The sequence below is a fragment of the Tachysurus fulvidraco genome, chromosome 6, assembly GCF_022655615.1.
Source record: "Tachysurus fulvidraco isolate hzauxx_2018 chromosome 6, HZAU_PFXX_2.0, whole genome shotgun sequence".
Taxonomy (NCBI): domain Eukaryota; kingdom Metazoa; phylum Chordata; class Actinopteri; order Siluriformes; family Bagridae; genus Tachysurus; species Tachysurus fulvidraco.
Window position 1 is genome coordinate 21,865,910 of NC_062523.1, and position 16,096 is coordinate 21,882,005.

The following is a 16,096-nucleotide window of genomic DNA, read 5'->3' on the forward strand; positions in this document are numbered from 1 at the left end:
AATAAATAAATAAATAAATAAATAAATAAATAAAAAAGATAAAACACAGGGCATCATATTTTACTCCAAGGTTTGCGTACATCCATTCACAGCCCATAAAAAACAATACAACTTGAAATTTATTTTCTATGACACTTTGTAAAGATTTTATTTTTATTTATTTTATTTCAGTCTTTTCCAAAGTCCGCCGTTTGATTCTCTGTCTCTCCCTCTGTCTTTTATGATGCTAATTTAATCCAGTCTGAGGGACGACAAGCGTCAGTGTCTTTTAATACTTCTTCAAGTTTCTTCGATAGAGACTTGTAAGACATCACATTTGCTCTCACCTTTCTTGGGGGATAGAGAGCAAGAAGAAAGATCAATGATTTGGTGAATCTGAAGTTTTATTAAAAGCATTTTTTCTCTCTCTCTTTCCCTCTGTCCTGGTCGTTTTAAGTGGCCCATCTGTCTAAACATCGCTCTGCTTTTTTTCTGATCATTTCCTCAACTTATTCATGAGCCGCAGGAGTTCGGCTTTGTAGTCTCCATGTAGCTGCTTCAGTCTACCCCCACTGAATACTGCTATGTGCCTGCATAAAATATCTTTTTCACTCACCCTGCAAATTCTCTGAATTATGTTCACATGAATGGCCGATTTTCTGTTTTTCTCCCCTCTTCCTCTCTATCTCCTTTTCTCCCTCCCCCCATCTCTTTCTCTCTCATCCTCTGTACGCTCCCCTTCATTGAGGATTTGTATGCACAAAGTCACTGCGGTGACTACAAAGCATGCTGCATTATTCTTGATCATTTTTCAGCCCCCCCACTGTGCAAGTTATGAAGAAGAATTCCTTAATGACGCATTGCCTATTAACAATGTCAACATGTCCCTCTATTTTTCCTTTCAGTTGCTCCAATAAATTGCCCAAAACACTTAAGTGTGTTTAATACGACTTGGTGTTTTAACAAGACATGTTTAATATGAGATGTATCTAACAACATGGTTAGATGTTTGGTAAATGTCTTTTATGCCTTGTTTCTTAATTTTTCTATGTTGTTTATAAGGACCGATTGGAGAGCGATCATTTATTGACTCAAAACAAAATGTGCTATATTTTGCTTTCGAATTCCTGTTTGTTTTCTTTCAAATTTTCTCCTTTTTGAAAACCTAAACATGCTGCGATCCTTCCTATTGAAATAATTAACAGAAAAGCACGCATACACACACACACACATACACAGAGTCATTCATTCAGTTTTCTTGGCACTTCTGCTGAAGTATGACTCATTTGTGACTCTTAACTGCTTCACTGGCCACTGAGTGGGCAGCAGTGTTATTGGCCTCTCCTGTGAAGCCGTAGCAAGGACAACGTGTGATCTTTTTTTTTTTTTTTTCTCCCCCACCGCCGCCATCCCGGCATTGCTTCGTTTTAGCTCATGTTCTAAAGTGTAATATTCAGAGTTTCATGCTACACGTCAATAAGCTTTTCTCACTGCTAGCGTGTGGACAGTTTGTTCGAAAATCTGTGCCATGAAGCACACCAATATCACAGATGCTCAACTTTACAGTAAATGTACCACCACTCCATTCACCCCCCGTGGAAGTGTTTGTCAGTCTGTGCAGCGCAGCTCTAGAACAAGGATGCCACATGGACACGTTCCAGCCAATCGAATGACAGAAGCCGAGAGCATGATGGCGAATGGCTCTTCGCTAAAACTTCTCAGTTCTCAGGGTCCAGGCTGCCTCTCCTCCCCACCTTTTCATGGCATGTATGTGCTGTTTTAACGTTCCGCCTCCACTGGGCATGACCCATAGCCGTTACAGGGGTCTGAACCCACTGGCTGTCTGCCAAAGACAGTATTTTTACAGAGGCACCACATGGACTGCCTGAGGGAGATAGTGTGACGGTGTGGGTTTCGAGGAGCTGCTCCTGCGCCTGCCCATCTTAAACACCTCATCTGGCTGATTGCACTCTAAGCTGACTTGCGGATGAAGTCCCGAGCAGCCGGCATCACATGCTGCCTGCACAATAGCCTGGGCATCTGCCAGCAAAGCCAATCTGTAAATGCTCTTAGGAATGTCTATTATAATAAATGTGTCCCAGGGCTGAAGAAAATGAGTCTCGATATGAACTTTGTGTATATTTTTGGACACCAGAGGAAAGGTGAAGGGGTGTAACACAATGTCACAATCTGTGTTGGTATCTTCTTAGTGCTCCAAATATTTAGTACCTGTATGTGTATTCAAAATAAAATAAAATAAAAAACAGATATATTCACAATTCCTCTTTTATTTGTTTTTTTTTTAATTATTTTCTTTAAATGTGTACCTGTCCTCATTTCTAATAAATGTGGATGGGTAAATGAATGAACCGTGCACAATGTTAATAAACCTGGTCTTTGTTTGTCCCACAAGCTTATACTAAAACCTAAATGTAAAAACTTTGTGTGATGTTTTGTTGCTTCCCACAGAATCGCAGTCCTGAAACATACCTTTAGTCTCAAAAGGATACCTAAGGAGCCTTTCTGGCAAGCTATCTGTTTTGCATTATATATAATGTCTTTATACTATAATATAATTGTATTTGGGATTCATAGTTGAAAATTGAAAATAAATGATAAAATGCTAGATTGTTGGAATTGCTCCTACTTCCACATAATTTAAAATGTTAAAAAAAACAAAAACAAAACATGAGCATATTTTTCTCAGCTCTCATGTAAACAGATGAGCTGATAAGAGCAAATCAAAGAGCTATCAATATTGTCTTGTGTTCCTGTATAGTCCTATTAAGTCATAGAGTAGTGTATGAATGATGGATTTGTCCGGAACATGAGGCCATTGTCAAAGTGCCAGCATTGTGTCTGATAGAAGCAGGATAGAGTTGAAGAAGAGGAGGCTGCCCTGCTGTCTCCCCTGGGCCAGGGTTGAGGAACTGGAGCCATTCCAGCTAGCAGTCACTGTCATGGATCAGCCACTACTCAGAAACCACAAGGAGAAAGCGATCCTGGCTGTGGATTTGTTTCGAAGTGTGAATAAATAATCTGTCTATTGGTTTATTATTAGCAAAGTGGATATCAGCAGTAGCATTAAACCTGAATGTTTTGCTGTTTTGCTGAATTTATTAGTTATGCCTCCAATGGCAGAAACTTATCCCAGAACTAGGACAAGACAATGCAACTTTGATGTGTGGACTGGAGCGTTACGTTGTTAGACACACGCTCCCTATATCTTAGCTGGCTCTTCATTTGCATCTTATTTTGAGCGGTAAGACAGTACAGTTAATCTGAACGCTTTGTCCGATGCCACGGACCGTGTTACACTTGACTGGTTTGCCCTTTAAAATCTTTGGTAGTCTTGGAAGCATTGTTGTAGTTTATTGTGTCATGAGTAATTCTAACTGACTTCAAAAGAAAAGCCCAGACAAACTACACTGCCAGGAAGAACAGTGAAACTTAAATGACATGAACAATCATGTTTAGGGTCATGAAATGTGAATCAAAATTCTTTTCTTTCTTCTCTCTTCTTCTTTATTTTTTTTTAACTGGCATGATCGTCTTTGTCTTTGCTTAACTCTAAATCTGCCTATGACCTAGTTTAGGTCACATACTGTTATTACAGATTTGAAGGAACTTGATCCTAAGCAGAGCCTCCCAGAAGCTGGTGAAATATCTGCAGACAAATGGCTGCTGGTTCCTAATGTGCTTGCTCCAAGCATGTGGGAACAGCCGAGGTGCAGAGGGAGCAGTAATGGATCGTGTTTGTGTTTCTTAATCAACCAAAGCAATATCTCAGAATTAAGGACAAACGAAGGGTACATCTTCACTGGAAGTTAAGCAGATTTTGGAGATATTATAACGAGAGGAAGGGTCCAGGGTGGGTGCATCGAGGAAAAAAAAATCTGTTCCTACTCCGCTTTTTGTGTGTGTCCTGAATGAGAGTGTTAATTGGCTGGTGCTATGATGCCATGAGCACGCTATACATGGCCTGTTAGTGACTCAGTGGTGAGGAGGCCAGGGAGAGATGGCGGATAATGCAGGCATTGTTTCACCAAGTCGCCACTACTCGGCAGGTGGTAGGAATAGTCAGTCGGCCTGGAGGATGGGGGGCAGTGACCGTGGCTGTCTCCTACTTCGCATCAACCTCTAGTCCATTGCCTGGCTTCATCAGCCCCCTGTGCTCCCTGTACATCCATCCATCCTTGATCTCTTGTTTCCTGACACATTCCTCCCATTCATATTCAATCCCTCACTCCCTTGAGTCACCACTATCACACTCCCTCACACAGACACACTTGTACCATCAAGTCTGTAAACCTGGCTAGGTATGCACATTTATGCATGTGAGAGCGGCAACGGCACACCAAAACAAGTTGTTTTGGCCTGTCAGCTGTCAACAGGGCCCTGAAATGGTGTTTTCTCAATGACTGCCAGCTATGTCACATTAACAACAGTAAGTGTAGCTTGGCAAGGGTGGTGCAATCCCACCAACAGAGAAGACTGGCATGTAAAAACAGTCAAGCACTCAGAGGCATCCGCTTACAGCCTCAAATACTTCTACACTAGCTGAGACCGAGTTCCGAGTATCTGTAGACGACACAACATTTCTTTCAGTGGTTAAACTGGATCGTGAGAAAGCATGATGCAAGCCAATAGAGATATAAGAGCTGAAGTGCCTCATGGAGAGAGATACCCTGCTCCAGGTGCAGTGCGTTCACACCTGCGTGTGTGCAGCTGCATGACCCAGGGACCACCTTTCGTCCTACAGCGTGCACCGTAGGTAACGTCAGTGTGTGATACATAGCACTTTATTGTCCATCCTACTATACAAGAAACTGGCTCAACATCACACGCTCACTATCTTTACGGTGTTTAGTATTTAAACAGTCTTTTTCATTTCTTTTGGCCTGTTTCTACACCCGTAAATGTTATATTGCAGAAATCTGATGTGCTGATGTGTCTACATAACGGGGGAAGAATGTTCCAGATTGAGAAAACATTGTTATGGACAGACATCAGACAGAAACCCATAGAGAGTCATTTTTTTCCATCTATCATTCTTACTTGCTATTGGATTGTATTTCTAATCGTGCTTAACAACATACAATAATCATTGACAGCTTTTATGCATCAAACTCTTCAGGGAAATATTTTGGTCTTTAATTAATCAGATTAGAATTAATAAAAGAGAGAAAGCACAAAAAAAAAGTTCATCAGCATTACCTACCATAAAGCTTATCAGAAAACTCATTAAAAGTTTAAAATGAACAAGGACACATGATCAACTGTGCTATGGTGAGAAGTCTGAACTAATTTGTTATTCTAAAAGTAATAATTTCTTGAAAAACGTTCTATAAATATTACAAAATGATTATTATAACTCCAAATAACGACTGTACATCTAAACATGCTGATCTTTTGGACATGAGGTACGATAGAACAGAAAGCTGAGTCTGCAGTACACACCATATCTGGACAGCTGAAGACTGGAAAAACGTAGCTTAGTCTGATTCATCTCAATTTCTACTGAGGCACACAGATGGAAGGATCAGAATTTGGCTCCAACAGCATGAATTTGTGCATCCAGCCTGCTTTGTGTCTTTAGTCCAGACTGGCAGAGGTGGTGTAATGGTGTGGGGAATGTTTTCTTTGCACACTTTGAGCCCATTAATACCAATCAATCATCACTTGAATTCCAGCATGATAATGCACCATGTGACAAAGCAAAAGTTTTAAATATTGGTTTGATGAACATCGTAAGGGGGTCACGGTGGCTTAGTGGTTAGCACGTTCGCCTCACACCTCCAGGGTTGGGGGTTCGATTCCCGCCTCTGCCTTGTGTGTGTGGAGTTTTCATGTTCTCCCCGTGCCTCGGGGGTTTCCTCCGGGTACTCCGGTTTCCTCCCCCGGTCCAAAGACATGCATGGTAGGTTGATTGGCATCTCTGGAAAATTGTCCGTAGTGTGTGAGTGAATGAGAGTGTGTGTGTGCCCTGTGATGGGTTGGCACTCCATCCAGGGTGTATCCTGCCTTGATGCCCGATGACGCCTGAGATAGGCACAGGCTTCCCGTGACCCGAGAAGTTTGGATAAGCGGTAGAAAATGAATGAATGAATGAATGAATGAATGAATGAATGAACATGGCAATAACTTCAGCTTTCTTCAGAGATTTTGCATGTCACTTGATATGAATTTAGTAGAACACCTTTGCTTGTAGTAGAACGGGAGATTCACAACAGTGCATGTAAAAATTATGCAGGAACTATGTCATGTAATCAAATCTCAAAGGAAAACTTCCAACAACTTTGTGCAGTCCATGCCATGAAGAACTGAGGCATTGAAAACAAAGTGAGGTCATACCCTGAATTAAAATAGTGGGTAATAGTGTGAGGTTTAGAACTATATTTTAACATAATCTGTTTATTCTTCCATTATTTTTCTTTCTCAATAATGAGAGTTAATTTTGTGCCAGTTTCGGCATGACTACGGTTGTTAAACATTCAGTTCACATTAGCACAGAGAGGAATGCCTCACCAGAGCATGCCTCTCTCTGACCTATCTCTGTTACATTGGCTTGTCAATATTCTGGAGCACAGCTGTATAGGGTTCTGCCAGGGCTCGGGGTACCTGGCTAATAGCATGTCCGTCAGCTGCCATCTGAGCAAAAGTTCATTACAAAGTCACTGTGGATAGTGGATTTAGTTGTATTCTGCTATTCTTTTTGTTGTTGCTGTTGTCATAACAAGCCAAGGTTGATCTCGGCAAGGAGGTGTGTGAAGTTGCAGGGAAAACAGCGGGAAAATGCAAACAGAGAGGAGTCTAATCCCCCCTGAGAAGCTCTCCACACCCACCTCTTTGATCTGCCTCCAATTGAGTCTGCTCCATAACCCTGCCCTCCCTGACACTGCCTTTAAAAACACCAAACACTATCATTTCTACTATTTTTGCACACACAAAAACAATAGCCTCTGCATAATGACATCCACTGATGAACCCTTCACACCCACACCTAAACTTTGCCCACTTCACTATGTTTGATGGACATGAGTTTTCTGAGAACACGAAACAGGTTGCCTTTCAAGCACAGCCAGGGATTTCTTTGCATTTCCCTAATCATCCTTCTGAGTGTCTACTAGATGACAGGTGAAAACACTTTCACATTGGACGACTACATACACTGACGTAATTCTGTTCTAGATACTCGAGGTTCTTCTATCTATCTATCTATCTATCTATCTATCTATCTATCTATCTATCTATCTATCTATCTATCTATCTATCTATCTATCTATCTATCTATCTATCTATCTATCTATCTATCTATTTAATGATAAGTACAGGTATTTGGGTGGCATGAACTGACCTTCAACACCAGGCCTGTACACTTTAAAAGGATTCCATTAAGAACACACTCTTTATTTACGTTCCTTGAGGAACCCGTTTAAAGAGTGTGTGGGTGATAGTAAAAATTTATTAAAGCATTACAAAGGTACTGTAAATTAGCAGCTTTGTAAATTAGAAGGTAAATTATGGATAGCCCAGTTCAGATACTATTTCATTTTCTTTCTTCTGTTTTTTTTTTTTTTTTGGTTTTTTGGTAGTTTTGTTTTGCACCTTATGAACCGAGATTTATCTGTGTACTTTTGCAATTTTTATTTTAGATGAAATAAATAATATTAATATTTGTTGTCAAGGTACACTAAAAATGTAACTTTTTAGTCTTCAATATATTCTTTTGAATTATTACCATAATGATTACAATGGTGAGCGTCGCATTAGTTGGTAGTCTATTTTGCTTCTTCTTAAACATCACGGTTATTAGATTAAGGTGTTTAGTTAGTGTGATGAGAAACTTTAAACACTGCACTATACACTAGCTTGCTATCTGTGGGTCTCAGTGCTAGAACTCAAAGCTTCTCTGTGTAGACTTTGTATTTGCTGGCTTGTGTGAACAGTGTCCAATGGCCATGATGTTTGGACACATGCACCCTGTGTCTTTGAGCAGCCTCAGCTGCATAAGCTGCCCCACAGGAAGCACTATCCACATGCTGCCCCACACATGGTTTCAATCATGGGATCATATGGCCCTGATGATGGTTTGTTGCAACAGAATTCATTCTCCACTCACCCATAACCAGAGATGCCAAGACTTCAAACGGCACGGTCTCTAAAGGTTTCATAAAGTTCACAAGTTTTACTGTTGTTTTGAAGTCCAAGCTCCTCTTTGTCCGGGCACAGGCTTGTATTTACACAAGTGGCTTGGTGTGGAACACAGCTCCCCAAGCCACCAGGCCTCGTCTGTAAATAACGCTAACGGCTTTCAGACCAAGATGTCCTCGACAGAGAAATTCTCAAGTTCTAACATAGTGGACATTTGACCAAATAAATGAAGGATTCATTGAAAGTAGTTCTGAGACAATTCTCTCTCTGTTAGCTGTCTTCTGGTATAAGGAGACGGAAATAAGCTTTGTGACATTGTCAAGACACGGCTTGGTTAACTGTTACTAATGAGGTTGTGTTAGGACATCTAACTTAAAGATAAGCTTGAAGCAAAAGATCAATACCATCTAAAATTCTAAAAAAAAATTTGCGCTAGTTTGTGGCTCCAAAAGTTCTTAAAAATCTTTCAATTAAATCTACGAAAGCTAATTTTAGATTCATATGACTCTTAAACTGATTTCAACTTTTTTACCTATATGTACTATTTGACCCTCTTGACTTGTGAATACACAATAAGACAAAATACTAAATATAAATAATACTAAACGTAATTTATTCGTTTGTGTACAGATGCACAGTTTTACACTTATTTGTCATCTCCTTTAAGTCAATAAGTTGAAAAATATTTTTTCTTAAAGCCATCCTGATGATACATGTCTGTGTGAAAACTTCTTATATTTTTATTGTGGTTTTATTTTGAAAACCAGGCTACATCTTTTCACGCTCTTTCTTTTCTTTCTGACTTCTCAAGTACCATATCTTGGAGGGCTTTTCAGGTTTTTTTTTGCCATGACAGCTGTTTGCCTTCTTTGAACTCCATTGTGTTGTAATTCTTTACCCTTGTTCTCACCCAGGGTCCCTTAGGGCCTGTGACTAATTCATTGGCCACTTGAGACTCTTGAGGTGCTGAGGCCATTTTAAGTTGCCCCACTGCCAGCACTTACACTCAGCGTGTCCTAAAAGCACTCTAGCTTCAAGTGTTGCCTATTAAGCACACATCTCCCTAAAGCAGCAAGATTGTCATTTAACTCTGTGACTTGATGAGTAGTGGATGGAAGTGGAAGTGGTGAAGTGGAACAATCGGGTAAGCATGTGTGTATGTGTGTAGCTACTTTTTATTTGACATGTCGGAAGGATACCGGCAGAGAGAACCGAACGTCTGTGCAGGGGTCAGTCTACCATCTTGACTACCCAAAAAGAAGGAAGACTGCCCAGTAGCACCTGCTATATTCGCGAGCTGTTACCTTTATGTGACGTAACCCCTGCCGACCTCTGGCAGAATATACATTACCAGTGGGCCATGCCTATAGGCCATGCAAACACATTTGTACAAGTTTTTTCTCGATTAACTAATTCAGAAGTGAGCTTCATTATCCCACCCTCCTTAATTAAGATCACAATGCAAATTCCTTCATTAATAGTGACACGGACAATTTCTCTCCAGCTCCACGGGGACGCGATTATATGCAGGCCCCGTTGAGCAGGTTGTGAGGTGTCATCGCATATTCAAATGCCGTACTTGTTTAATTGCAGTAAATGTAGCATGTCCGGATAGGTAGAGGAGTTTTGAGGACCGGGGCTGGAACCCCTCCGCTCCCCCAGGCAGCTGTGTGCAGGGTCCTGGCTGCTCCCTGGGGGCCTCTGAAGGACTGTGTTGTTGGACTCTTGTCTTTTATGGCAGCAGCCGTAAACATGACAGGTTGTTTGGGCACCATCTGTTTAAAATGGCTGCCGCATGGTAACAGGGAGATGAACTTGAGAGCTGCTTTGTGTCTGTCTGCACGCTAACAGTCTTGTCTCTGCATCTCTGCAGGTGGATATTTGACGGGAGAGGCACGAATGTGTCCAGCCAATGGAACCTGGCGTCTGCTTGCATGCCCATCAACACTGTGGACTCCTAAACGCAAACGAATTTTCTAACATGTAACATAGGAAACTGAGCAGTTTTATTTCTGACAGATACATCTGATATGCAAAGACATGTGGTTGTTGGTTTCCTTCTGACTAAATCACACTCCCTAAAGATACACAGAATTGAAATTCAGATTGTGATTGTGAGAAACATGCAGCATTTCCATTATCATCCTGTGCTGGTATTTTTTGCTTTAAGCAATCATACATTAATGCAGTTCCTTTTGATCTGATCTACCTGTGGTTAAATCCAAAAATGTCTTGACTTTTTCCAGCTAGTGTCACCTGAAGCACACTGTCTATTAATATAATCAGACTTTTCTTCCCTTATCAAGCTGTGATGCAATGAGCGGACGCTTCACTGACCATTAACTGACCTCCTGGTGTTTGAATTTTTTGCTCTCGACTGCTCACTAATATATCACATATTTAACCATGAGCCTAAGTCAGATCTCCATGGCTGCATTTTAAAAAGCTATATTTTAAGGATCTTGGGTTATATTCAGATTTGGGTTATGCACATCGGTATGCAGACCTCATGTAACTGCAGACTTGCATGTTGTTCAGACAGTGGCGTCAGATGCTTGTGTGAGGCAGGGTTTGCCAAAAACAGGAGTTTGTCACAGTTACGTACGTTTCTGACCTTGAACTTAAGATGTTTTTTTTTTCTTGTGTCATTTCAGCATGAGAAAAGAAAGGTTTTAAATCTAGTGTCACTTTTTTTTTTTACAATATGCTGTTCTGAAATTTTATGTTTTGGGCCATACATACTGTAAAAACTATGGAATTCCATTTAAGACCAATATTAAATAAATAAATAAATAAATAAATAAATAAATAAATAAATAAATAAATAAATAAACATGATTCGTTATTTAAATGGATCATTGACAATATATTTTTTCTCCATTGCTTTCACTAAGTAGATCAGAGCAGAGATAAATGCTCGGTCAGCTTATTATTCAAACTGTGCGCATTGTTTATCCTAAATAATAAATGATTTCCATCAGTGTATTAATTTGCGACTCAATAGAAAGAATTACAAGACTATCCTGAACGACCTCTAACATGCACACATTATGCTTTCATGACCTCGATTATATCTTGTGGTTATACAAAACTGCCAATGCACAATTTAAAGAAATAAAAATAAATATGTTGTTCCCTTTGCAGGCAATGATTTCGACTCCCAACAGTAGATACAAACGTTTTTACACATTCCATACACAAAACTATTTTTCTTTCTTAATTTTGAAGTGGTTAATGTGATAATTACTGTTCTATTTATGTAAATAGAACAGTAATTATTTAATTATTAATTATTCATTTTTAATGTTTGTTTTAATACCTGCCATTTACAAATCATCATATACGTCTTTGTTTGTTATTTAAAAAAAACAAATCTATTATTATTATTTTTAATATATTGTATTTTATTCATGTTGCATCAGATTTCATTTGACAGGAAAGGTGGAGAAAAAAGTGATGCCCTGCTTTTTTTTTTTTTTTTTTTTTTTTAAAGTTTGAAGTTAGAATGCTTTGCTGGTGTTCTAGACACTATTGGAAAATTATGGCAACATATGAGGTGTGAATTAAATGCAATTAATGTTAATATACTGAAATTGTCTTCAATAAAATCAGCTGAGAAAAAAAAGTCTGAATCCAGACTGAGTATGTGGGAACATCAAAACTGCACTGCTTTAGCAATAGAAATGAAATCATTCATCTTCAGTCACCACTTTCTTCTGCTGAGGGTGACGGGGGGGATCGGGGTTCGATCCTGGCAGTACGATGGGAACACACCTTTATAGGACACCAGACATTTGTAGGGCAAGTAACAGAGATCTTTAATAGTATTTCTTATACATGTTATACATGTATACTTAAGCTGTCATTCAGAACCTGTGCAAGAACCCAGCTTAAGACACACTGAATTAACACTGACAAGGTCATTGCTACCCAAATATGTGGAACTAATGTAGGGTAGGAAACATGGTCTGGGATACTCTGGCTGATTTTATAGCTATCAAGCATAGTAACATATATGTTTAATCTCATTCAAACCTTATGTTTCTAAACCATACAAAGGTTTCTATTAGCTTTTTAAAGCAAATGCAAATGCAGTGCTGTTATTTTCTGTATCACCCTTCATGGTCAGAATCGTCACAAACAGAACTTAGCATAATATACTTTTCAATAAATATTCATGGGTTGACCCGCTCCAAAGTTGAAACTCTTTATTCATGGGTCATGAATACTTAAGCCTTTTTTTTCCCTTCAGATTAATTTCCTCTTCTGTCTGTGCTGAATGGGACCATTACAGTTGTGCAGCTTTAATTAAGCAGTGGCTCTCAATACAGAAGGCTCTACCATCTGGTTGTTGTCGTGTACACTGCAAACATAAGGGCACTGACAAAAATGAGACGAGCATTACAACACCAAGCCAAAAAAACTCAAACTTCAAATTAAAGATGCCAGCACAAATGTTCCTCAGAATGTCATATATTACAACATGCAATAGCACATGCAACTGTCTTTCATGCAATAGCATTGCAACTTATTTGCCGAGAGGCGTAATGTAAATCCAGTTCAAAAAAGAAATATACTTTAATACATATGTGTAAGAGTTTATGATCATTTTGAAGGATCCTTCTATTTTCGAGAATAAAATCTAGTCACGATGATATGAACTGACATGGCTCATACAGTAGATATTCTGAACCTTATGTGAGACCTGGAGACTGATCTTGTTCAAAATCTCCTGACCTATGCAGGAGAGTGAAACACAGCAGCTGTAAGAAATTTCAGCCAGCTTTTTATTACTGTACAAACTCCACTGCTCACGAGTGCCCAGGGATATATGTCAGTCACTGTGAAATATAGCTGGTTTATCTGGCTAATAAAGATTAGAGGTCACGACAGTGCACAGCATATTATGTCATGTTATATGCAAAGCTGCTATTTTTCATTGTTGATTCCTCTTAGTCTACACAGACGTGAAAATCTTTTAGATGCAGCAGATGAAATTATAACACTACTTCATCTTTAGACTTAGCTGTACCAAGTTAAGTCTCAGTTTGTAAGTGGAAGATCAAGAAGACTTTCATACTGGCAGTTTAGTCTGAAACAGAGCACGATTCACATGAAAAATTAGTAATGTGAAAGCTGTCACGTGGACTAGGAAGCACAGCATGGTACCGAACCCGAGACTACCTGTAGGAGGTGGTGTGATCAGTTCGGTCGCACTGGTACTGTGCCGCAATTCCCTGAGAATGTGACGCAACTTGTTCAGGAAGAAAAATAAGCTGCAAATGTAAAATATGCTGATGACAAAATCATTAGTTTTCACAACACATGTACCATGAGAGGCAGGGGAATGTTGTGGGACACAGAAGAGGTGAGGAGCCTAACTGTGCATAATAGCAACAACAACAACAAAAAAAAAATATATGGTGAGTCAATATGATTGCGTTCTCCATGAGCATTTGTGATGATGATAGATTAACTCAAATTCATTAGGGTTTGATAGACTTAAGTGACCAGACCATTGCTGTGGGGGCAACAGGAAAAAACACACTCAGATTTGGACCACAGCAAACGTTCTTAGTGTGAAAATCACTTAAAAGGAAGTTTTGTAAAAGTGTTCACTAGGGTTTGACCAAACCAATGCTGCAAGGGCACCAGGAAAAATCACACTCAGATTCTGACCATACTGTAGCAAACGTTTCCAGTGTGAAAACCACTCAAAAGTACGTCTTAGAAAAGTGTCTGCTCTTGTGCTGCCACATTTTAAAAAGTGGTCATCAAACCCACCATACTCACCATTCTCCATGGCTGTGAAAGGCCAAAATGGTTTAAGATGACAATTTCTTTGAATAGCAAGGATAGGGATAATTGATCAATGCCAATATTAATGTTAAGTATCATAACACACAAAGATTATTTAGTGAGGAATTTGCTACTAGAGCTGAATGTGTAGGCGTTGGTAAACTCCCAGTAATTCCGGATCAGACCTTGATCTTTGAAATGGCCAAATCCAGCAGGATTAAGATAATGAAGTCTTTGGGTCATCCTGGTTTATAAATCAGTACCAAAGCCACCACTTCCAGTGCTGCTCTCACTCCATGCGCTCTTTACACGGATTTCCTTCAGCAGAATAGCCTTAAAAGCGAAAGAGGCAAGCTGATCAAAACCAGTCAGCATCTGCTCCTCATGCTGCCCTTCAAAGGCTCCGGCATTCAGATAGCATCTTAGATAACACCACACTTGGATGAGGAGAGATTTATTTCAAGGGAAGAAACAGATAACAGGGCTTGACTTAAAAGACATGTGGAAGTGTGTGACTATAAATAAGACCTCATTTGAGAGTGACTCTATATTTCTCCCTGCATTCGCATGAATTTGGTTAAAACAGTGTGTCAATGGCTGAGCTACGCCGCAAGCTATTACTCGACAAGGCTACAGCCCAGAGGCGTTGTTTTGGAAAGTCTTAACCTATAATGCATCAAAAGAATACAGCAACTTCTCCTGAGAAAATGGCCCACTTCCCCTCAGAGAGACACCAGCCTGTGATGGCTTTATCGCTGTGCAGAGTAAATAGAGTGACTCTGTGTATTTATGTGTGCATGGCTGCAGTAATAAGATGTGAATACTTTAACGCACACTGTGTTCAGCTGCAGTTTTCCCATTCTAATTTCAGCCATGCGTATCGTAGACTCCTGCATCTATCCTCTTTCAGAAAGGGCTCTTTTTTGAGGGGCTATGATCTCCCCTATGGTCCTCTGCATCATAGGCTTGGGACTGTTTCCCACTTCATTTATTTTGGCAATCAGGCACATAGAGGCCCTCTCACAAAAAAGAAAAACACATAAAAGCACCATTTCCTCCCCCACTTTGCCCCCGTTCACACTCCCCAATAACAAGCATTTGCTCCTTGAAAAAGCCACACAGCCATATTGACTGAGCTCAAAAAGTAACTGTCAGAACTCACATTAATTGATTTCTCAGGTGTTCTCAAAGCTTGATTAATCAGCTGTGCTACAATGTGTCAGGACTTGGCAAATCCTACAGTTCTGTGTTCTGGTAAGAGCTGCGATTGTTGTGACAACACCGGGCCTGCTTTTCCAAAATCTGGACTAGCGGAACTAGAGGCTTGGATGAAGAATATCTGAAAAAAACAACAAAAAAAACTTTTATTTCTTCTGTGTATTTCTGCTCTGAATTTAGCATGCCTAAAAAAAGCATCAGGATTCAAGATTTAGATGTAGTCTGCTACCAATGAAAGAATATCAAGAGGAAGCCATATCTATCATCACTGTAAGCATCGCTGAAAAATAAATAACTCCTTTGTGTGTTAAATGTTTATTACTTTTTGATATTCGATCTATTTTACTGTGAAATAAACCTAATTTGTGCATCTTAGCATTTGTTAATTAAGCTATCAAGACTGAAGCTATTGTGGTATTTTCTGACAATATTGCACCTTCCAGATTGCAGCCCCACTGTGAACAGCTTGTAGAAAAGTCACTCAGTGGTGTGATGGGTTGGTGTGGGTGTGTATGTGTGCAGCGGGACCTTTAGCCAAGCTGGGGGCAGCAGGAAGACTTTCCTCAGGCAGTTTGCCACAACCTGTGTCTTTTTTGCCTTTATGGAAAATGAATAATGTTTGATGTGCTTATAGAAGCTTAAACTAAGGTTTAATGCAAGTCAGTGCCAACAATTTAAAACTATAGCATGTTGCGATCATGGTATGTTTACTTGTATGGCAGTTATCAAACTGAAACTGAGCTGCCTTCATTTCCAGAGCTCTATTAAATATGAGCTAAACTAAATGCTGTGCATAGCTTGTGTGAATGGTCATCACTAGCACTCCTCCACCCCTGAACTCCACCACCGCTTCAAATGAGTCAACGGAAACTCTGAAGTGGCATGCATGGTTCATCCCTGGCTGTCCTGGGCTGAGCTGAGAGCTGTCTCTCCTGACCTTGCTGTC